Here is a 24,284-nt window from a genome sequence, read left to right as displayed (position 1 = left end):
TCCTGGAGTCTCGGAGCCAGCTGGTATTCTTAAAGAGGGAGTGATCGTGTCGGCCATATCTCCGGATTTGCGACGTGTGTTGCAGAGATTTCAGGCTGGTAGACCTGACTCGTGTCCACCCGACAGACTGTTTGTTCCTGATAAATGGACCAGCAGAGTCATTTCCGAGGTTCATTCCTCGGTGTTGGCAGGGCATCCGGGAATTTTTGGTACCCGAGATTTGGTGGCTAGGTCCTTTTGGTGGCCTTCCTTGTCACGGGATGTGCGGTCATTTGTGCAGTCCTGTGGGACTTGTGCTCGGGCTAAGCCTTGTTGTTCTCGTGCTAGCGGGTTGCTTTTGATCTTGCCCGTCCCGAAGAGGCCTTGGACACACATTTCCATGGATTTCATTTCTGATCTTCCGGTGTCTCGGGGAATGTCTGTCATCTGGGTGGTGTGTGATCGTTTTTCCAAGATGGTCCATTTGGTACCCTTGCCTAAGTTGCCTTCCTCTTCCGATCTGGTTCCTTTGTTTTTTCAGAATGTGGTTCGTTTGCACGGCATTCCGGAGAATATCGTGTCCGACAGAGGATCCCAGTTTGTGTCCAGATTCTGGCGATCTTTTTGTGCTAAGATGGGCATTGATTTGTCGTTTTCATCTGCCTTCCATCCTCAGACTAACGGTCAAACGGAGCGAACTAATCAGACACTGGAGGCTTATTTGAGATGTTTTGTTTCTGCGGACCAGGATGATTGGGTGACCTTCTTGCCATTGGCGGAGTTTGCCCTTAATAAGGGGGCTTGTTCCGCTACTTTGGTTTCGCCATTCTTCTGCAACTCTGGTTTTCATCCTCGTTTCTCCTCGGGTCATGTTGAGTCTTCTGACTGTCCTGGGGTGGATTCCGTGGTGGATAGGTTGCAGCGGATTTGGAATCATGTGGTGGACAACTTGAAGTTGTCACAGGAGAAGGCTCAGCGTTTTGCCAACCGCCGCCGCGGTGTGGGCCCCCGACTTCGTGTTGGGGATTTGGTTTGGTTGTCTTCTCGGTATGTCCCTCTGAAGGTTTCCTCTCCTAAGTTTAAGCCTCGCTTTATTGGTCCTTATAAAATTTTGGAAGTTCTTAACCTGGTTTCTTTTCGTTTGGATCTTCCGGTGTCGTTTGCCATTCACAATGTGTTCCATAGGTCTTTGTTACGGCGGTACGTTGTGCCTGTGGTTCCTGCTGTTGAGCCTCCTGCTCCGGTGTTGGTTGAGGGCGAGTTGGAGTACGTGGTGGAGAAGATCTTGGATTCTCGTCTCTCTAGACGGAGGCTCCAGTATTTGGTCAAATGGAAGGGCTATGGTCAGGAGGATAATTCCTGGGTGGCCGCCTCTGATGTTCATGCGGCCGATTTGGTTCGTGCCTTCCACGCTGCTCATCCTGGTCGCCCTGGTGGTCTTGGTGAGGGTTCGGTGACCCCTCCTTAAAGGGGGGGTACTGTTGTGAACTATACTTTTTGGCTCCCTCTTGTGGTCACTAGTGATTTGGCGCTTGGATTGTCTTTTACCAGGTTTGTGCTCACCTGCTTCGTTAGGCCTGGGGTTTGCTATTTAAACTTCCTGGATTCTCAGTCCAGTGCCTGGCTTCGTTGTAATCAGTTCACTTCTGTTTGCTCCTGTCTTCTGGTCCTGGTTCTTTGCAAGATAAGCTAAGTCCTGCTTTCGTACTCTTGATCATTTGCATTGTTCATATTTTTTGTCCAGCTTGTACAATATGTGATTCCTGTTATTGCTGGAAGCTCTAGGGGGGCTGATATTCTCCCCCCACACTGTCAGTCGGTTTGGGGGTTCTTGAATATTCAGCGTGGATATTTTGCAGGGTTTTTTGCTGACCATATAAGTCTTCTTACTATATTCTGCTATTAGTCAGTGGGCCTCTCTTTGCTAAATCTAGTTCATTCTTACGTTTGTCTTTTCTTCTTACCTCACCGTTATTATTTGTTGGGGGCTTGTATTACTTTGGGGTCTTTTCTCTGGAGGCAAGAGAGGTCTTATTTTCCCTGATAGGGGTAGTTAGTTCTCCGGCTGGCACGAGACGTCTAGAATCAACGTAGGCACGTTCCCCGGCTGCTGTTAGTGTTTGCGCTAGGATCAGGTATATGGTCAGCCTAGTTACCACTTCCCTATGAGCTGGTATTTATGTTTTGCAGACTTTGCTGTAATCTTTGAGGTCCCCTGCCATTGGGATCATAACAGGTAACCCTCCCTGTGCTATGACATCACTGTGGTAGCCCTCCCTGTGCTTTGACATCACTGTGGTAACCCTCTCTGTGCTATGACATCACTGTGGTAACCCTCCCTATGCTTATTACATCACTGGGGTAACTATTCACTTACTGTGGCTTCAGCGTGGCAACTATCCTTCCACTGTGATATCATTATGTACTATCTTTATCCACTGTGGTATGATTTATATACTGTGATATCATTGAGTTAAAGGGAGCATCTCATACAGCCAGATTCTTTCTAGAAGAGGAACAGTAGTTGTATTATGTTGGCCAGTTGGCCATTCACATTATTACTATGCCCAAGAGCAAACCATGGAGATGGCACAGCCAGTTACTATAAAGTCATTGAAAAGTTGGGATTCAGTATAGTCCCATTTCTATAGATTGTATGAGTCTTGTCGAGATTATAGCTGAGAAGATATTTTAATATTCGACTTTGCCAAATTTTTCCCCAAATTTAGATTTGTGGGGAATAAATTTGTGCGAATCTTAATCCTAGAAAGCTTGAAGTTGCTTGGAAAATACAGGTGGGAGAGAGGAGAGAGAAAACCTATCTGACCATAAAAGCTTACACTCTATTGGAAAGAGAGGACCTCACTTACCATAACAGCTTAAACTCTACAGGCGAGAGAGGACCTCTATGACCATAAGAACTTACACTCTACAGGTGAGAGAGGACCCCTCTGATTATTATTATTATTTATTATTATAGCGCCATTTATTCCATGGTGCTTTACATGTGAGGAGGGGTATACATAATAAAAACGAGTACAGTACAATACAAGTCACAATGGTACAGGAGGAGAGAGGATCCTGCCCGCGAGGGCTCACAATCTATAAGTCATTACACTCTATAGGTGAGAGCGACTTACTCAATGACACTGGAGATTGAAAACGACTCTGCCATACACGTTGAGCTCCACTGGAAATCACCGGTTTATGATGGTCCTGATACTGACCACCACTGTACAAGGTAGGATCATTCTAGCTAGTGTTATCTGCATGGTATTATGGAGAAGCCCACGTGATAATGCAAAATGATGTAATCCCGCTCTCTGATGCTGTAGCAGTGTGGGAAATGGTGCAAGTTTTTTTTTTGCAAACTGGGATTCGAATCTCAAAATGTTTGAATTTGCGTGAATCCGCGTATTTCATATAGATCAACTTGAACTCTAATCTCTATGGATTGATATGCTCATGTCTACTAGACATCCCTTTTACTTAGCACAATTAGGGGAATTTGACCAGGGGATACTTCCTTTTTAACTCCAAGGAATAAGTGATTGAGGACGACAAACTCTGGCCTGTATTCACCCTTAAGTGGACTGAAGCGACCTAAATGAGGGGATGTAATGTTTTTGCTTTTGCCTTTATACAGTATACTAAGAAGATTTAACTGAAATGATATTTTCCCACCACTGCAGGGTGTAATAATAATAATATGCCCATGCTCTACCAGCATTGCTATGCTAGGAATGGAAAGAGCCGCATATTCAAAGAAAATTTACCGTAAGTTGGTTTCTCCTGGAACACATATGTAACCTTAAGAAATCTGTTTGGAAAGAGATCATATGACACCAAGGAATGTATATCAGCATGTTAATGCAGAGCAACACAGCAGTCACTTCTGACGGCATGCCAGAATTACACGTACAGAATGAGTGAAAAAGCAATGTAAATATCCTGCTGAGTGGTAACTAAACGCAATAAATCAAGACGGAATGCAAATATTGTCTGTACATTATGACCAGTTGTATCGGGTATCACAAATCTACATCTCCTGTTACATATTTTACTTCCTAATTTGGATTTATACTTTTTATGTCATTTTATGTAGTGTTATGCAAGAATAAATATCCCATTAATATTATTTCATAACAACACCCAACAAACCCAAAATTATTATAGATAGCAAATGTACATTTTATTAAAATAAAAATATTGCAAACTATAATATAATAATAATAATAATTTTATTTATATAGCGCCAACATATTCCGCAGCGCTTTACAACTTAGTAAAAATGTGCATGTCAACTATTGAACAACATTTTTTGCAATCTATACGGATAAGAAATTCTGTGTTTTTTTATTTGATGCAAAGTGCTAAATGACATACATACAATTTTAGATATTAAGTGTCACACTGTGACCGTCTTTGGTAAGGATGGGAGGCCTCAAACTGTCCTTGGAACTGGGACCCTAACTATCCCTGTCCTGTGGGTACTCTTGAACATATAGAGGCCCCAGTCTCCAACCATACTATGCTCCTGTTAAACCCTGATCTGTCCCCTCCTCAACACCATGAGGCATGGGACAGAAATATTAGGTAAACAAGACACAAAGACAAAATGGAACAGAAAACCTCTATCATACAAAAGAACTAACCAACAATAGGGAGGAGCAGAGGCGTATCTAGGGTTTCTGGCACCCTGGGCAAGAATTCATTTTGGCGCCCCCCCCCAGGACATATGCGATTTGCACACTTAGTCATGTACCCACGAGCCACTCTCCTTAATGCTCTCAATATTCAGTGAAAAAGAGCTGAATCCTGACATCGCAGGCTTCTGAAGTCTCACAACGCATGCACTGCACACTTTTAGGATTCTCCCTGGCCGGTTAACAGTCATATCAGCACAAGCATGTGATTTGTATACTTCTGACCACATTCCGACCAGACGTGCCCGGCCTCACTCAGTTCATTTTCATAGAGTGAGGCCACACATGTCTAGTCAGCACGTGACCGCATGTATGTAAATCGCCGGCACGAGAGAATCCTGACAGCGTGCAGTGAGCACTGTGAGAACTCAGAAGTCTGCAGTCACATAGAATGACTGCAGACTCATTACAAACCTGGACATTCCCTTTAATGCTCCTAACATAAATAAAAACATGAGAATTAGTCAGTATCACAAATAACATTTACATCCAGGTACCTTATAGATGACGTCGTCTCTGGAGTCATTCTCCTTTTCTTCATCTTGTCCAGATCCCCTGTCATGATCTCTGCAGGCAGAGATCATAGCAAGCCTATAGAGGGACAAGCTCTCGGAAGATGGAACTATACTGACCATGAACTAAGCCTGCCGCGCAACTAGAAATAGCCAGGTAGCATTTCCTATTTATCGCTAGATGCCCAGCTCTGGCCTAAGACCTAAATAGCTAGCAGAGGGAAATATAAGACCTGGCTCACCTCTAGAGAAATATTCCAAAGAAGACAGTAGCCCCCCACATATAATGACGGTGAGTTCAGATGAAACAACAAACGCAGCAGGAAAATAGTCTTAGCAAATTTGAGGTCCGCTTACTAGATAGCAGAAGACAGATAGTATACTTTCATGGTCAGCAGAAAAACACTAACAAAACATCATCCAGAGATTACCTTAAACTCTGGCATTAACTCATAACGCCAGAGTAGCAATCCCTGATCAACGAGAGCTTTCCAGACACAGTAACAAAACTTCAGCTGTGAACTGGAACAAATAGGCAAAACAAAACATGGACAAAAGTCCAACTTATCTAGTAGTTGTCTAGAAGCAGGAACAAGCACTGAGAGGCATCAGATAACATTGTTGACCGGCAAGAAACCACCAGAGAAATGAGCTTAAATAGCGACACCCACTACTGATGGAACCAGGTGAAACAGGAAAGAGGATGAAGAGTCCAATTCCACAAGCGGCCACCGGGGGAGCCCAGAATCCAAATTCACAACAGTACCCCCCCCTCAAGGAGGGGGCACCGAACCCTCACCAGATCCACCAGGGCGACCAGGATGAGCCCTATGGAAGGCACGAACAAGATCAGAAGCATGAACATCAGATGCATTGACCCAAGAATTATCCTCCTGGCCGTAACCCTTCCAGTTGACCAGATACTGGAGTTTCCGTCTGGAAACACGAGAGTCCAAAATTTTCTCCACAACGTACTCCAACTCACCCTCAACCAACACCGGAGCAGGAGGCTCAACTGAAGGTACAACAGGTACCTCATACCTGCGCAATAACGACCGATGAAAAACGTTATGAATGGAAAAGGATGCAGGGAGGTCCAAACGGAAAGAAACAGGATTAAGAATCTCCAATATTCTATAAGGGCCGATGAACCGAGGTTTAAACTTAGGAGAAGAGACCCTCATAGGGACAAAACGAGAAGACAACCACACTAAATCTCCAACACAAAGCCGAGAACCAACACGACGATGACGGTTGGCAAAACGCTGAGTCTTCTCCTGGGACAACTTCAAATTGTCCATAACCTGCCCCCAGATGTGATGCAATCTCTCCACCACCGCATCCACTCCAGGACAATCCGAGGATTCCACCTGACCGGAGGAAAATCGAGGGTGAAACCCCGAATTACAGAAAAACGGGGACACCAAGGTGGAAGAACTGGCCCGATTATTGAGGGCGAACTCTGCCAATGGCAAAAAAGCAACCCAATCATCCTGGTCAGCAGAGACAAAACACCTCAGATATGTCTCAAGGGTCTGATTAGTCCGCTCGGTCTGGCCATTAGTCTGAGGGTGAAAAGCAGACGAAAAAGACAAATCTATGCCCATCCTAGCACAGAATGCCCGCCAAAATCTAGACACAAATTGGGTACCTCTGTCAGAAACAATATTCTCAGGAATACCGTGCAATCGGACAACATTCTGAAAAAACAGAGGAACCAACTCAGAAGAAGAAGGCAACTTGGGCAGAGGAACCAAATGGACCATTTTAGAGAAACGGTCACAGACCACCCAGATGACAGACATCTTCTGGGAAACAGGCAGATCTGAAATAAAATCCATCGAGATGTGTGTCCAAGGCCTCTTAGGAATAGGCAAGGGCAACAGCAGTCCGCTAGCCCGAGAACTACAAGACTTGGCCCGAGCACAAACGTCACATGACTGCACAAAGACTCGCACATCTCGTGACAGGGAAGGCCACCAGAAGGATCTTGCCACCAAATCCCTGGTACCAAAAATTCCGGGATGACCTGCCAATGCAGAAGAATGTACCTCAGAGATGACTCTGCTGGTCCAATCATCCGGAACAAACAGTCTATCAGGCGGACAACGATCCGGTCTATCCGCCTGAAACTCTTGCAAGGACCGCCGCAGATCAGGAGAAACGGCCGACAAAATTACTCCCTCCCTAAGGATACCTGTGGGTTCAGAATTACCAGGAGAGTCCGGGTCAAAACTCCTAGAAAGGGCATCTGCCTTAACATTCTTAGAACCCGGTAGGTATGACACCACAAAATTAAAGCGAGAAAAAAATAAAGACCAGCGCGCCTGTCTAGGATTCAGGCGTCTGGCAGTCTCAAGATAAATCAAATTTTTGTGGTCAGTCAATACCACCACCTGATGCCTAGCCCCCTCGAGCCAATGGCGCCACTCCTCAAACGCCCACTTCATGGCCAAAAGCTCCCGATTCCCAACATCATAATTCCGCTCTGCGGGCGAAAATTTGCGAGAAAAGAAGGCACAAGGCCTAATGACGGAGCAGTCGGAACCTTTCTGCGACAACACTGCCCCAGCTCCGATCTCCGAAGCGTCAACCTCATAAAGCAAGCCCAAGGCCAGAAAAAACGCATCCACATCGCGTAACGCAGGATCCCCTGCTGGCAATGAGAAGGCCCAATCTTGAGGGTCACCCCTGAGCAAGGAAATCACAATCCTAACCTGCTGAGCAGGGTCTCCAGCTGAACGAGACTTCAGGGACAAATAAAGCTTACAATTATTTCGGAAATTCTGGAAGCTAGCTCTATTCCCTGTGAAGAACTCCGGCAAAGGAATTCTCGGCTCAGATACCGGAGCATGTACCACAAAATCTTGTAAATTTTGTACTTTCGTGATGAGATTATTCAAACCCGCAGTTACACTCTGGAGATCCATTATTGTCAGGTGCACACAGAGCATACAGAGATTAGGAGGAGAGAGAGAAAAAAGACTGCAGCAAGGCAGACTGGAGGAAAAAAAAAAAAAAAAAAAAAAAAAAATTCCAGCAGACTTCTTATAACTCTCCTTTCTCAACCTGGGTCTTTAACACTTTATGGGCCGGTCAAACTGTCATGATCTCTGCAGGCAGAGATCATAGCAAGCCTATAGAGGGACAAGCTCTCGGAATTTGGAACTATACTGACCATGAACTAAGCCTGCCGCGCAACTAGAAATAGCCAGGTAGCATTTCCTATTTATCGCTAGATGCCCAGCTCTGGCCTAAGACCTAAATAGCTAGCAGAGGGAAATATAAGACCTGGCTCACCTCTAGAGAAATATTCCAAAGAAGACAGTAGCCCCCCACATATAATGACGGTGAGTTCAGATGAAACAACAAACGCAGCAGGAAAATAGTCTTAGCAAATTTGAGGTCCGCTTACTAGATAGCAGAAGACAGATAGTATACTTTCATGGTCAGCAGAAAAACACTAACAAAACATCATCCAGAGATTACCTTAAACTCTGGCATTAACTCATAACGCCAGAGTAGCAATCCCTGATCAACGAGAGCTTTCCAGACACAGTAACAAAACTTCAGCTGTGAACTGGAACAAATAGGCAAAACAAAACATGGACAAAAGTCCAACTTATCTAGTAGTTGTCTAGAAGCAGGAACAAGCACTGAGAGGCATCAGATAACATTGTTGACCGGCAAGAAACCACCAGAGAAATGAGCTTAAATAGCGACACCCACTACTGATGGAACCAGGTGAAACAGGAAAGAGGATGAAGAGTCCAATTCCACAAGCGGCCACCGGGGGAGCCCAGAATCCAAATTCACAACAATCCCCATGATGAGTTTTGTCATCCACAGCCGTCTCTGCAGACTTCCATCTTCTCCGTTCTTTTGCAGAAAATCTCCACATGATGCCCTTAAAAATACAAGTGTCATTATAATGCTCCTGAATAAAAAATTGCCCCTCACTATATTGTCTGCATAAAATATGACCCCCACACTGTCCCTCTTATGGTACATGCTCTTCACACTGACCTCTCCTTTCCATACCGGACCCCTCTTCACACTGTCCTCTCACACTGTGTCCCCCCTATAGGGCCCAGTATTTATACTGTACTCTCTCATCATACTCCCCCTCCTTGGTATACTGTCCCCTCCTGGCTGTGCCCTTACACTGTCCCTCCATGCTACGCCCCCACTACTCAGTTTCTATTCTATGCCCAATCACTTTTCTCCCCCCATACTGTCTCCTCACACTTTTCCCCTCCCTCCTCATACTGTCTCCTCTCACATCCCTCCTGTTCACCATACTGTCTCCTCATATATTTACCCCCTCACTTTCTATACTGCCTGCTCACCTGACTCCCCATTGCGTCTGCACACATCCCATCACCCTCACTCCCCGTACTCTGTAAACATGCATTTTTCACATCGCTACTCATACTGTGCCCGCATACATTCCCCCATTCGCTCCCCATACTGTCTGCACCCATCCCCCATACTGTTTCCTCATACATGCCCCCCATTGCCCATACATGCCCCCCATTCTCCTGTACTGTTTCCTCATATATGCCTATTATTTCCTCTACCCCACCCCATCATTGCTCTCTTCACCACCTCCATCCTCGCCTTCTCCACCACCACTATCATTGCTTTCTCCCCCACCACCCCATAATTTCCCATTCCACCACCTCAATCATTTCCTCCTTTGTCTTTTCCACCATATCCATCATTTTCTCTTCCCCCACCATCTCCATCATTGCCCTTTCCACCATGATCATCATTGTCCTTTCTGCCGTCATCACCATACTTGCCCATTCCACCACCTCCATCATTTTCTCCCCCTCCAATATCATCAGTGTGCTTTCCACCACCACCATCCTTGTCCATTCTACCACGTCCATAATTTCTTCGCCCCCTCATTATTGCCCTTTCCACCACCTCCATGATTTCCTCCTCCCCACCATCATTGCATTCTCCCCCCACCACCATCGACCATTCCAATTTCCACCTCCATCATTGCCCATTCCACCACCTCCATCATTTCCTCCCCCCATCATTGCCTATTCCACCTCCATCATTGCCCATTCCACCACATCCATCATTTCCTCCTCTCCCTCCATCCCAATTATTGCACTCTCCCCATCAGCCCCATCATTGCCCTCGCCTCTCCTCCCCGTACACACTCACACAAAACCATTTACCTCTCTGCACATTCACCCGCAGCGCTACGCATGCACGCACAAACACACACACACATATTGCATACAGTATAATGGCCACACCTAGTTACTCCTACACACGCGGCTGAGCTCCGTACACCTTGCACACACGGCTCCGCTCCGTACACCTCGTACACACCCAGCTCCGCTCCATACACCTTGCACACACGGCTCCGCTCTGTACACCTCGTACACACCCAGCTCCGCTCCATACACCTTGCACACACGGCTTCCGCTCCGCACACCTCGTACACACCCAGCTCCGCTCCATACACCTTGCACACACGGCTCCGCTCTGTACACCTCGTACACACCCAGCTCCACTCCATACACCTTGCATACATGGCTTCCGCTAAGCACACCTCATACACACCCAGCTCCGCTCCATACACCTTGCACACACGGCTCCGCTCTGTACACCTCGTACACACCCAGCTCTGCTCCATACACCTTGCACACACGGCTCAGCTCTGTACACCTCGTACACACACGGCTCTGCTACATCTACACAAACCACTCCTGACCCCACACAAAACCTTACCCTCGTCCAGCACCATGAAAACCAGCAGAGTCCTGCACTACACAGAGGTCCTGCTGTCCGATCATGTGACTCTGACTCCTCCCCTCCTGTGACCTCATCCTAGGTCCTGTGCGCACAGAGCAGCAGCAGCCATAGTTGTGGTGTGCGGCTCTCTGCGGTGGAGGGGCTCTGCTTCGGGATAAGTGCAGTCCCACCTGCGACCGCAGTAGTTACGCTGTACACCCATAGGGGTGGAGCCGCATATTCATCACTGTAATGGGCGGCACCACGTGACCGCTCAGTGCAGGAGAAGCTGCAAGGCGGAGAGCAAGCGTCGAGGGAGGCGGGTGAGTATTTTAATGCCGGTGGCCGGGCGCACAGGGGGTGGGAGGGGGGAGGATGCTCTAAAGTTTATTTTAAACACATAAAAACAAAAAATATATATTTTTCATCCCTTCTCCCCAGCGAAATCTGGAGAGAACGGATGAATGGCGGCTTCAGCACCATGCTGGGGGGACAGCGCTTACTGTAAGCGCTGTCTCCAGCACGGCACACGGACTGCACACGGAAAACATCCGTGTGCGTTACGTGTTTTACATGGACCCATTGACTTTAATGGGTCCATGTAATACGTGCGCTCCCACGAACACTGACATGTCTCCGTGTTTGGCACACGGAGACACGGTCCGCAAAAAATCAATGACATCTGCACAGATGCATTGATTTCAATGTGTCTACGTGTGTCAGTGGCTCCGGTACGTGAGGAAACTGTCACCTCACGTACCGGAGCCACTGACGTGTGAAACCGGCCTAAGACGGATTTCAGCAATCAAGGTATGATTTTATTCAGGATAATGGCGCTGACCTGACACTGTCTCCAGGTTACTATGCACAATCCTGCTGACAGGTTCCCTTTAAGGGAGGATAAGAGCAGGGTTGGGTTAGGCCAGGTTCAGGAGAGTGTCCGAAAAATTGTCCGAGTTTCATACATATTGTCATCCATATGCCATTCGTGTGTCCATATTTAATATCTATGCGACATTGCTTTAATACACCAACATTTAAAAAAGTACATGATCAAATACAGATTCTGAGGTTAAAAATGGCAATGAGTCTGTTCAAATCAGATGCATTGCATGTCACAGGTTTAAAGAGTAAGCTTCGTTATAATTTTTATTTCATGAATCAGTAGTACAAATCTTCTCGAAGAAATATACTTCTATTTCCAGCATGACTGGTCTTTCATTCTCAAAATTCTCAGTTTCTGGGTAAAATCTGTACTCAGTGAAGACAGACTTTCCTGTTCCTGAGCTAGGAGATGAGAGCTGCTATGGATATAGTTCTACTAGCTATTGAACCCGTTCTACGCCCGGGTGGCGAGCATTTATATTGGTATATGGCCTTCATCCTGGTATGTGCTGCTCCCATCTTGCTCTCCCATCCTGTCATGTGCTGCTCCATCCTGCACCCCCATCCTGTCATGTGCTGCTCCATCCTGCATCCCCATCCTGTCATGTGCTCCCATCCTGCGTCCCCATCCTGTCATGTGCTTCCCATCCTGCGCCTCCATCCTGTCATGTGGTGCTCCATTCTGCGTCCCCATCCTGTCATGTGATGTTCCATCCTGCACCCCCATCCTATCATGTGCTGCTCCCATCCTGCGCGCAGAGTGCGGGCGGCTGTGCAGAGTGCGGGCGGCTGTGCAGAGTGCGGGCGGCTGTGCTGGGCGCGGGCGGCTGCGCGTGGCTGTGCTGAGTGCGGGCGGCTGCACGTGGTGGTGCTGAGTGCGGGCGGCTGCACGTGGTGGTGCTGAGTGCGGGCGGCTGTGCTGAGTGCGGGCGGCTGTGTGTGGCGGTGGTGAGTGCGGGCGGCTGCGCGTGGCGATGCTGAGTGCGGGCGGCTGCGCGTGGCGGTGCTGAGTGCGGGCGGCTTAGTTGGCTGTGGTGAGTGCGGGCGGCTGAGCGTGGCTGTGGTGAGTTCGGGCGGCTGTGCGTGGCGGTGTTGAGTGCGGGCGGCTGTGCGTGGTGGTGGTGAGTGCGGGCGGCTGTGCGTGGCGGTGGTGAGTGCGGGCAGATGTGCGTGGCGGTGGCGAGTGCGGGCGGCTGTGCGTGGCGGTGGCGAGTGCGGGCGGCTGTGCGTGGCGGTGGTGAGTACGGGTGGCTGTGCGTGGCGGTGCTGAGTGCCGGCGGCTGTGGTGAATGTGGGCGGCTGTGTGTGGCGGTGGTGAGTGCGGGCGGCTGCGCGTGGCGATGCTGAGTGTGGGCGGCTGTGCGTGGCGGTGCTGAGTGCGGGCGGCTGAGTTGGCTGTGGTGAGTGCGGGCGGCTGAGCGTGGCTGTGGTGAGTTCGGGCGGCTGTGCGTGGCGGTGGTGAGTGCGGGCGACTGTGCGTGGCGGTGGTGAGTGCGGGCGGCTGTGCGTGGCGGTGGTGAGTGCGGGCGACTGTGCGTGGCGGTGGCGAGTGCGGGTGGCTGTGTGTGGCGGTGGTGAGTGCGGGCGGCTGTGCGTGGCAGTGGCGAGTGCGGGCGGCTGTGCGTGGCGGTGGTGAGTACGGGCGGCTGTGCGTGGCGGTGGTGAGTGCGGACGGCTGTGCATGGCGGTGGTGAGTGCGGGCGGCTGTGGCGAGTGCGGGCGGCTGTGCGTGGCGGTGGTGAGTGCGGGCGGCTGTGTGTGGCGGTGGTGAGTGCGGACGGCTGTGCGTGGCGGTGGTGAGTGCGGACGGCTGTGCGTGGTGGTGGTGAGTGCGGGCGGCTGTTGTGAATTTGGATTCTGGGCTCCCCCGGTGGCTACTGGTGGAATTGAACTGGTGTCTTCATCTTCTCTGTTCACCTGTTCCCATCAAGATGTGGGAGTCGCTATATAACCTTGCTGCTCTGTTAGTTGCTTGCCGGTCACCAATGTTATCAGAAGCCTCTCTGTGCTTGTTCCTGCTCCTAGACAACTACTAGATAAGTTGGACTCTTGTCCATGTTTGTTTTTGCATTTTGTTCCAGTTCACAGCTGTAGTTTCGTTACTGTGTCTGTAAAGCTCTTGTGAACGGGAATTGCCACTCTGGTGTTATGAGTTAATGCCAGAGTTTTAAAGTAATTTCTGGATGGAGTTTTTGATAGGGTTTTCAGCTGACCATGAAAGTGTCCTTTCTGTCTTCTGCTATGTAGTAAGTGGACCTCAAATTTGCTAAACCTATTTTCATACTACGTTTGTTATTTCATCTCAACTCACCGCCAATACATGTGGGGGGCCTCTGTCTCCTTTCGGGGTATTTCTCTAGAGGTGAGCTAGGACTAATATTTTCCTCTGCTAGCTTTATTTAGTCCTCCGGCTGGGCTGGGCATCTAGAATCAACGTAGGCATGCTACCCGGCCACTGCTAGTTGTGCGTTAGGTTTAGTTCATGGTCAGCTCAGTTCCCATCTTCCAAGAGCTAGTTCCTATATATGCTTATGCTATGTTCTCTTGCCATTGAGATCATGACAGTTTGACCGGCCCGCAAAGTGTTAATTGTTTGGGCTGAAGCAGGAGAAAAAGAAGTGTTGAAGGGAAATTTTTTTTTTTTTTTCCCCTCAGTGTTTTGCTGCCTAGCCCTTAATTGCTGTCTAGCTGCTTCTTACCTCCTCTTAACCCTTGAATGGCTCTGTGTCCACCTGTTTGTAATGGATCTTCAGAGTGTAACTGCAGGTTTGAATAATCTCGCCACGAAGGTACAAAATTTGCAAGATTTTGTTTGTCATGCACCTGTATCTGAGCCGAGAATTCCTTTGCCGGAATTTTTCTCGGGGAATAGATCCGGGTTTCAGAATTTTCGAAATAATTGCAAATTATTTTTGTCTCTGAAATCTCGCTCTGCCGGAGACCCTGCACAGCAGGTCAGGATTGTGATTTCCTTGCTCCGGGGCGACCCTCAAGACTGGGCTTTTTCATTGACACCAGGGGATCCTGCGTTGCTCAATGTGGATGCGTTTTTTCTGGCCTTGGGGTTGCTTTATGACGAACCTCATTTGGAGCTTCAGGCAGAAAAAACTTTGATGTCCCTATCTCAGGGGCAAGATGAAGCGGAAATTTACTGCCAAAGATTCCGTAAATGGTCTGTGCTTACTCAGTGGAATGAGTGCGCCCTGGCGGCGACTTTCAGAGAGGGTCTCTCTGATGCCATTAAGGATGTTATGGTGGGGTTCCCTGTGCCTGCGGGTCTGAATGAGTCCATGACAATGGCTATTCAGATCGATAGGCGTTTGCGGGAGCGCAAACCAGTGCACCATCTGGCGGTGTCCACTGAGAAGTCGCCAGAGAGTATGCAGTGTGATAGAATTCTGTCCCGAAGCGAGCGGCAGAATTTTAGACGGAAAAATGGGTTGTGTTTCTATTGTGGTGATTCTACTCATGTTATATCAGCATGCTCTAAGCGCACTAAAAAGCTTGGTAAATCTGTTTCCATTTGCACCTTACCGTCTAAATTTATTCTATCTGTGACCTTGATTTGCTCTTTGTCATCTATTACCACGGACGCCTATGTCGACTCTGGCGCCGCTTTGAGTCTTATGGATTGGTCCTTTGCCAAACGCTGTGGGTATGATTTAGAGCCTTTGGAGACTCCTATTCCTCTGAAGGGGATTGACTCCACCCCATTGGCTAATAATAAACCACAATACTGGACACAAGTAACTATGCGTATTAATCCGGATCACCAGGAGATTATTCGCTTTCTGGTGCTGTATAATCTACATGATGATTTGGTGCTAGGATTGCCTTGGCTGCAATCTCACAACCCAGTCCTCGACTGGAGAGCTATGTCTGTGTTGAGCTGGGGATGTAAGGGGGCTCATGGGGATGTACCTGTGGTTTCCATTTCATCATCCATTCCCTCTGAAATTCCTGAGTTCCTGTCTGACTATCGTGACGTCTTTGAAGAATCCAAGCTTGGTTCGTTACCTCCGCACCGAGAGTGCGATTGTGCCATAGATTTAATCCCGGGTAGTAAATACCCAAAGGGTCGTTTATTTAATCTGTCTGTGCCTGAACATGCTGCTATGCGAGAATATATAAAGGAGTCCTTGGAAAAGGGACATATTCGTCCATCGTCATCTCCCTTAGGAGCCGGTTTTTTCTTTGTGTCAAAAAAAGACGGCTCTTTGAGACCATGTATTGATTATCGGCTTTTGAATAAAATCACTGTTAAATATCAATACCCATTGCCGTTGCTGACTGATTTGTTTGCTCGCATAAAGGGGGCCAAGTGGTTCTCTAAGATTGACCTTCGTGGGGCGTATAATTTGGTGCGAATCAGGCAGGGGGATGAGTGGAAAACCGCATTTAATACGCCCGAGGGCCACTTTGAGTATTTAGTGATGCCTTTTGGTCTTTCTAATGCTCCGTCAGTTTTCCAGTCCTTTATGCATGATATTTTTCGCGATTATTTGGATAAATTTATGATTGTGTATCTGGATGATATTCTGATTTTTTCGGATGACTGGGACTCTCATGTCCAGCAAGTCAGGAGGGTTTTTCAGGTTTTGCGGTCTAATTCTTTGTGTGTGAAGGGTTCTAAGTGTGTTTTTGGGGTACAGAGGATTTCCTTTTTGGGATATATTTTTTCCCCCTCTTCCATTGAAATGGATCCTGTCAAGGTTCAAGCTATTTGTGATTGGACGCAGCCCTCTTCTCTTAAGAGTCTTCAGAAATTTTTGGGCTTTGCTAACTTTTATCGTCGATTTATTGCTGGTTTTTCGGATATTGCTAAGCCATTGACCGATTTGACTAAGAAGGGTGCTGATGTTGCTGATTGGTCCCCTGATGCTGTGGAGGCCTTTCGGGAGCTTAAGCGCCGTTTTTCCTCTGCCCCTGTGTTGCGTCAGCCTGATGTTGCTCTACCTTTTCAGGTTGAGGTCGACGCTTCTGAGATCGGAGCTGGGGCAGTGTTGTCGCAGAAAAGTTCTGACTGCTCCGTGATGAGGCCTTGTGCCTTCTTTTCCCGTAAATTTTCGCCCGCTGAGCGGAATTATGATGTTGGGAATCGGGAGCTTTTGGCCATGAAGTGGGCTTTTGAGGAGTGGCGCCATTGGCTTGAGGGGGCCAGACATCAGGTGGTGGTATTGACTGACCACAAAAATTTGATTTATCTTGAGACCGCCAGGCGCCTGAATCCTAGACAGGCGCGCTGGTCATTATTTTTCTCTCGGTTTAATTTTGTGGTGTCATACCTACCGGGTTCTAAGAATGTTAAGGCGGATGCCCTTTCTAGGAGTTTTGAGCCTGACTCGCCTGGTAACTCTGAGCCCACAGGTATCCTTAAGGATGGAGTGGTATTGTCAGCCGTTTCTCCAGACCTGCGGCGGGCCTTGCAGGAGTTTCAGGCGGAGAGACCTGATCGTTGCCCACCTGATAAACTGTTTGTTCCTGATGATTGGACCAGTAGAGTCATCTCTGAGGTTCATTCTTCTGCGTTGGCAGGTCATCCTGGCATTTTTGGTACCAGGGATTTGGTGGCAAGGTCCTTCTGGTGGCCTTCCCTGTCACGAGATGTGCGAGGCTTTGTGCAGTCTTGTGACGTTTGTGCTCGGGCCAAGCCTTGTTGTTCTCGGGCTAGTGGATTATTGTTGCCCTTGCCTATTCCTAAGAGGCCTTGGACGCACATCTCGATGGATTTTATTTCAGATCTGCCTGTTTCTCAGAAGATGTCTGTCATCTGGGTGGTGTGTGACCGTTTTTCTAAGATGGTCCATTTGGTTCCTCTGCCCAAGTTACCTTCTTCTTCCGAGTTGGTTCCTCTGTTTTTTCAAAATGTTGTTCGTTTGCATGGTATTCCTGAGAATATCGTTTCTGACAGAGGGACCCAATTCGTGTCTAGATTTTGGCGGGCATTCTGTGCTAGGATGGGCATAGATTTATCTTTTTCGTCCACTTTCCATCCTCAGACGAATGGCCAGACCGAGCGGATTAATCAGACCCTGGAGACATATCTGAGGTGTTTTGTGTCTGCTGACCAGGATGATTGGGTTGCTTTTTTGCCATTGGCGGAGTTCGCTCTCAATAATCGGGCCAGCTCTGCCACTTTGGTGTCCCCGTTTTTCTGTAATTCGGGGTTTCATCCTCGATTTTCCTCTGGTCAGGTGGAATCTTCGGATTGTCCTGGAGTGGATGCTGTGGTGGAGAGATTGCATCAGATCTGGGGGCAGGTGGTGGACAATTTGAGGTTGTCCCAGGAGAAGACTCAGCTTTTTGCCAACCGCCACCGTCGTGTTGGTCCTCGGCTTTCTGTTGGGGATTTGGTGTGGTTGTCTTCTCGTTTTGTCCCTATGAGGGTCTCTTCTCCTAAGTTTAAGCCTCGGTTTATCGGCCCGTATAAGATATTGGAGATTCTTAACCCTGTTTCCTTCCGTTTGGACCTCCCTGCATCCTTTTCTATTCATAACGTTTTTCATCGGTCATTATTGCGCAGGTATGAGGTACCGGTTGTGCCTTCCGTTGAGCCTCCTGCTCCGGTGTTGGTTGAGGGTGAGTTGGAGTACGTTGTGGAGAAAATCTTGGACTCTCGTGTTTCCAGACGGAGACTCCAGTATCTGGTCAAGTGGAAGGGATACGGCCAGGAGGATAATTCTTGGGTGAATGCATCTGATGTTCATGCCTCCGATCTGGTTCGTGCCTTTCATAGGGCCCATCCTGATCGCCCTGGTGGTTCTGGTGAGGGTTCGGTGCCCCCTCCTTGAGGGGGGGGTACTGTTGTGAATTTGGATTCTGGGCTCCCCCGGTGGCTACTGGTGGAATTGAACTGGTGTCTTCATCTTCTCTGTTCACCTGTTCCCATCAAGATGTGGGAGTCGCTATATAACCTTGCTGCTCTGTTAGTTGCTTGCCGGTCACCAATGTTATCAGAAGCCTCTCTGTGCTTGTTCCTGCTCCTAGACAACTACTAGATAAGTTGGACTCTTGTCCATGTTTGTTTTTGCATTTTGTTCCAGTTCACAGCTGTAGTTTCGTTACTGTGTCTGTAAAGCTCTTGTGAACGGGAATTGCCACTCTGGTGTTATGAGTTAATGCCAGAGTTTTAAAGTAATTTCTGGATGGAGTTTTTGATAGGGTTTTCAGCTGACCATGAAAGTGTCCTTTCTGTCTTCTGCTATGTAGTAAGTGGACCTCAAATTTGCTAAACCTATTTTCATACTACGTTTGTTATTTCATCTCAACTCACCGCCAATACATGTGGGGGGCCTCTGTCTCCTTTCGGGGTATTTCTCTAGAGGTGAGCTAGGACTAATATTTTCCTCTGCTAGCTTTATTTAGTCCTCCGGCTGGGCTGGGCATCTAGAATCAACGTAGGCATGCTACCCGGCCACTGCTAGTTGTGCGTTAGGTTTAGTTCATGGTCAGCTCAGTTCCCATCTTCCAAGAGCTAGTTCCTATATATGCTTATGCTATGTTCTCTTGCCATTGAGATCATGACAGGCGGCTGTGCGTGGCGGTGGTGAGTATGGGCGGCTGTGCATGGCGGTGGTGAGTGCGGGCGGCTGTGCGTGGTGGTGGTGAGTGCGGATGGCTGTGCGTGGTGGTGGTGAGTGCGGACGGCTGTGCGTGGCGGTGGTGAGTGCGGGCGGCTGTGGTGAGTGCAGGCGGCTGTGCGTGGCGGTGGCGAGTGCGGGCGGCTGTGCGTGGCAGTGGTGAGTACGGGCGGCTGTGCGTGGCGGTGGTGAGTGCGGACGGCTGTGCGTGGCGGTGGTGAGTGCGGACGGCTGTGCGTGGCGGTGGTGAGTGAGGGCGGCTGTGGCGAGGGCGGGCGGCTGTGTGTGGCGGTGGTGAGTACGGGCGGCTGTGCGTGGCGGTGGTGAGTGCGGACGGCTGTGCGTGGCGGTGGTGAGTGCGGACGGCTGTGCGTGGCGGTGGTGAGTGCGGGCGGCTGTGGTGAGTGCGGGCGGCTGTGCGTGGCGGTGGTGAGTGCGGGCGGCTGTGTGTGGCGGTGGTAAGTGTGGGCGGCTGTGCGTGGCGGTGGTGAGTGCGGGCAGCTGTGCGTGGCTCTGGTGAGTGTGGGCGGCTGTGCGTGGCTCTGGTGAGTGTGGGCGACTGTGCGTGGCTCTGGTGAGTGTGGGCGGCTGTGCGTGGCTCTGGTGAGTGTGGGCGGCTGTGCGTGGCTCTGGTGAGTGTGGGCGGCTGTGCGTGGCTCTGATGAGTGTGGGCGGCTGTGCGTGGCTCTGATGAGTGTGGGTGGCTGTGCGTGGCTGTGCTGGGCGCCGAGTGCTGGCGGCCTGAGCAGGCGGGGACACCGGCACGCTGGGGGGGTCAGGTGCCGGAGTCGCCGCTAGCTCAGGCCCCCGGCACTTGCTATATTTACCTGTCCAACATTCCACTGCTACGCGCCGCTCCATCTTCCGGGTCCTCTGCCTGTTCAGTCAGAGGGTGGCGCGCATTAAGCGCGTCATCGCGCCCTCTGAACCGTTCAGTTCAGAGGGCGCGATGACGCGTTAATGCGCGCCGCCCTCTGACTGAACAGTCGCAGGCGGAGGATGGAGCAGCACGCATCACTGGAACGGGGACAGGTAAATATCACATACTCACCCTCCTGGCTCGTCCCTGCTTCTCCGTTGGAGATCGCGGTGTGCGTTCACTGCTTACGCATACCGCGATCTCCTTCTCCTGGGAGCGTCACTCTGTGAGGTCCAGACTGCGCCGGCGCTTGCGCTTGCGCAGTCTATAAAGGCTTCGGACAGAGTGACGCTCCCAGCGTTATATTATAGATGTAGAGGAAGAGGGAGAAGCTAAATGCAGAGCTCGTCCCTCCTCCTATTCCCTTTTACATAGATTATTATCAGTAGCAACTATTTCTTCTATCTCAGTAATATAATAATCTGTCTTTGCTGAATACAGATTTTACCTAGAAATTGGAAAATGAAAAATCAGTCCTGGAGGAAAAATAAGCATATCTCTCTGATAAGACATATTACAACAATGCCTATTTTCATGTGTACTGTTGACTTAAAGAATAAAATTACCGTATTTTTCAAACTATAAGATGCACCGGACCATAAGACGCACCCCAAATTTTGGGGTGGAAAATAGCAAAAAAAAGATTATTCTAATATGGGGGTCCATCTCCGAATTTAAGGTATCTTACCTGAGGACCGGCGCTGGTAGAGCGGGGTCACAGGAGGCATGGTCCCTTCCTCAGGAAACCGGCGTAAGAAGTGGTTTCTTGGTGGCTATTTTCCTGAGGCCAAGGGCCACCGAGATCTCAATCTGCCCACGCGTGGCCTCCTGTGGCCATTTTCATGAAACCGAGGGCTGCCAAGATCTCAATCTGCACAAGCGTGGCCTCCGGTGGCCATTTTCCTGACGCCTACAGCCTCAGGAAATTGGAGCGTGAGAGGCCCAGCCGAGATCTCAATCCGCGCACGTGCCGCAGGGAAACCAATCATGCACTCCGCACTGCTCACCGCCGACACCAAGCTTTAGCATCACCACACTTCTGCCACCACTGTTTCCCTGAAGAAGGGATGCTGCTGCACCTCTGCCGCAACCTCCCCAGTAAGTCTGCATTCAGACTATAAGACGCACCCACCATTTTCCTCCCAAATTTTTTTGGGAAAAAGTGCGTCTTATAGTCCGAAAAATACAGTAAAGTGACAGTTACTGTTTAAAAACATAAGACCGAAATAGGGTCATTTGTACCAGTTAGCTAATGAGATTTACACTAGAATTTAACATATTTTGTTATACCCTATAAACCTAGGCCACCAGCTATTGTGAAGACACACTGAGAATAATCACCATCTGCATGTGTAACGTCAGAACCTAAAATAATTGAATTGACAGTAATTTAATTCTGGATAGAATTACGCCATAAGAAAAGCTACACACACAGTAATTGCTTTTGAGGATAAGTTTAGAACATCATTTTCTTGTTAATTTTAACTTCGCTGTTGGAGGTAGACAAGTAGCCATAAACAGGTAGTACAGCAACACTTACCACACAGCGCCATCTACTGGAACATTTGAAGATTAAATCACTTTTTTCTTGGGATGTGAAATAAAGAAAGATGTGCTAATAGAAATTGCAATTTTACATTGCTGTGATTCTGCCATGTCTGAACTATTACTGTACATTACGTTCCCACTATTAGCTTTTGATGTTGCAGATTTTATGCATTTCTGCACCTATTAAGTAAATTAGATTACTGGCATATTTTTTACATTGCATTTTTGACTTTGATTTTGTTTTACTTCTGTTGTTATCAAGTTTTAAACAAAGTTGCTTTATTTTTTATACTTCCTAGTATTTGGCTTTGACAAAGCTTTGTTGATACAGTCATGTGCGGCTTACATTCTTTTTTTATGTGTTTCCGCATATGAAACACATTAGAAACATTTATGCATTTTTTTACCTGTGGATTTTCTGCATTTCTATTGGGAAAAGCTGCACACAATACGTAATGTAATCGCAAGGGAAACTGACTTGGTACAGATCTGAAACACGAACCGCAGGGCAGTTTACGCTTAATACACTTAGCACTACAGTAAGCGTTTTTCCCCTGCACCAGATGCTAGAGGCTCTCATCATTCTCCCCTGCTCTGCCAATGATCAGAGCGAGCAGGGGAGAATGAGGAGAGCTATATTCAAGTGATGACAATGACTGCTGGTGGCGGCTGATGGGACTACTACTCCCATTAGCATACACCTGCTGCTGCTAATAACAGTGACAGCAGGAGCAGCTGATGGGAGTATTCATCAACCGGCTCCTGCGCTGTACATAAATAATAAAAGAAAAACTGGCTTGGGTTCCCCTCTATTTTCTATAACCAGCCAGGCAAAACTCACATCTGGGAGCTGCAACCCCCAGCTGTCAGTTGCAGCAAGGCTGGTAATCAAGAATAGAGGGGGGACCCCACGCCATTTTTAAAAATTATTAATTTAACCCCTTCACGACATGCGCGGTACTAGTACGGCACATGTCGTGTCTTCTCCTTTGATGTGGGCTCCAGCGCTGAGCCCACATCAAAGTCGCGACATGTCATTTTTTTTGTACAGCTGACATGTGCGCGCAATAGGGGCAGGTGGAATGGTGATCCACCTGCCACTATTAACTAGTTAAATGCCGCTGTCAAACGCTGACAGCGGCATTTAACTACCGCTTCCGGCCATAGGGCCGGAAATGCGTGCATTGCCGACCCCCGTCACAAGATCGGGGGTCAGCGATGCATTGGCATGACAACCTGAGGTCTCCTTGAGACGTCTATAGTTGTTGATGCCGGCTTGCTGTGAGCGCCTCCCTGTGGTCGGCGCTCATAGCAAGCCTGTAATTCTGCTACATAGGAGCGATCTGATGATCGCTGCTATGTAGCAGAGCCGATCAGGCTATGCCAGCTTCTAGCCTCCCATGGAGGCTATTGAAGCATGGCAAAAGTAAAAAAAAATGTTTTAAAAAATATGAAAAAAATAAAAAAATAAAAAAAATTTAAATCACCCCCCTTTCACCCCATTCAAAATAAAACACTAAAAAAAAATCAAACATACACATATTTGGTATCATCACGTTCAGAATCGCCCGATCTATCAATTAAAAAAAAGGATTAACCTGATTGCTAAACAGCGTAGCGAGAAAAAAATTCAAAATGCCAGAATTACGTTTTTTTGGTCACCGCGACATTGCATTAAAATGCAATAATGGGCGATCAAAAGAACGTATCTGCACAAAAGTAGTATCATTAAAAACGTCAGCTTGGCACGCAAAAAATAAGCCCTCACCTGACCCAAGATCATGAAAATGGAAACGCTACGGGTATCGGAAAATGGCGCAATTTTTTATTTTTTATTTTTATTTTTTTAGCAAAGTTTGGAATTTTTTTCACCACTTAGATAAAAAATAACCTAGACATGTTTGGTGTCTATGAACTTGTAATGACGTGGAGAATCACAATGGCAGGTCAGTTTTAGCATTTAGAGAATCTAGCAAAAAAGCCAAACAAAAAACATTTGTGGGATTGCACTTGTTTTGCAATTTCACCACACTTGAAATTTTTTTCCCGTTTTCTAGTACAATACAAGTACAGTACAAAAATAAGCCCTCACATGGCCATATTGACAGAAAAATAAAAAAGTTATGCCTCTGGGAAGGAGGGGAGCGAAAAACGAAAAGGCAAAAATGAAAAAGGGCTGCATCTTGAAGGGGTTAAATAATTTTTTAAAAAAACAGCGTTTGGACTCCTCATTCTTGAAAACCAGCCTTGCTGAAGCTGACAGCTGTGAGATTTTGCCACACATTTTTTTTTAAATTATTTATTTACAGAGCAGGAGCCGGCATATGAATACTCTCTTCAGCCGCTCCTGCTGTCACTGTTATTAGAGGCAGCAGGTTTAGGCCTGTTTCACACATCA

Source organism: Ranitomeya variabilis, chromosome 4 (assembly GCF_051348905.1).
Source record: "Ranitomeya variabilis isolate aRanVar5 chromosome 4, aRanVar5.hap1, whole genome shotgun sequence".
Lineage (NCBI taxonomy): Eukaryota > Metazoa > Chordata > Amphibia > Anura > Dendrobatidae > Ranitomeya > Ranitomeya variabilis.
The sequence above is the reverse complement of the archived record's forward strand: the minus strand, read 5'-3'. Positions refer to the sequence as shown.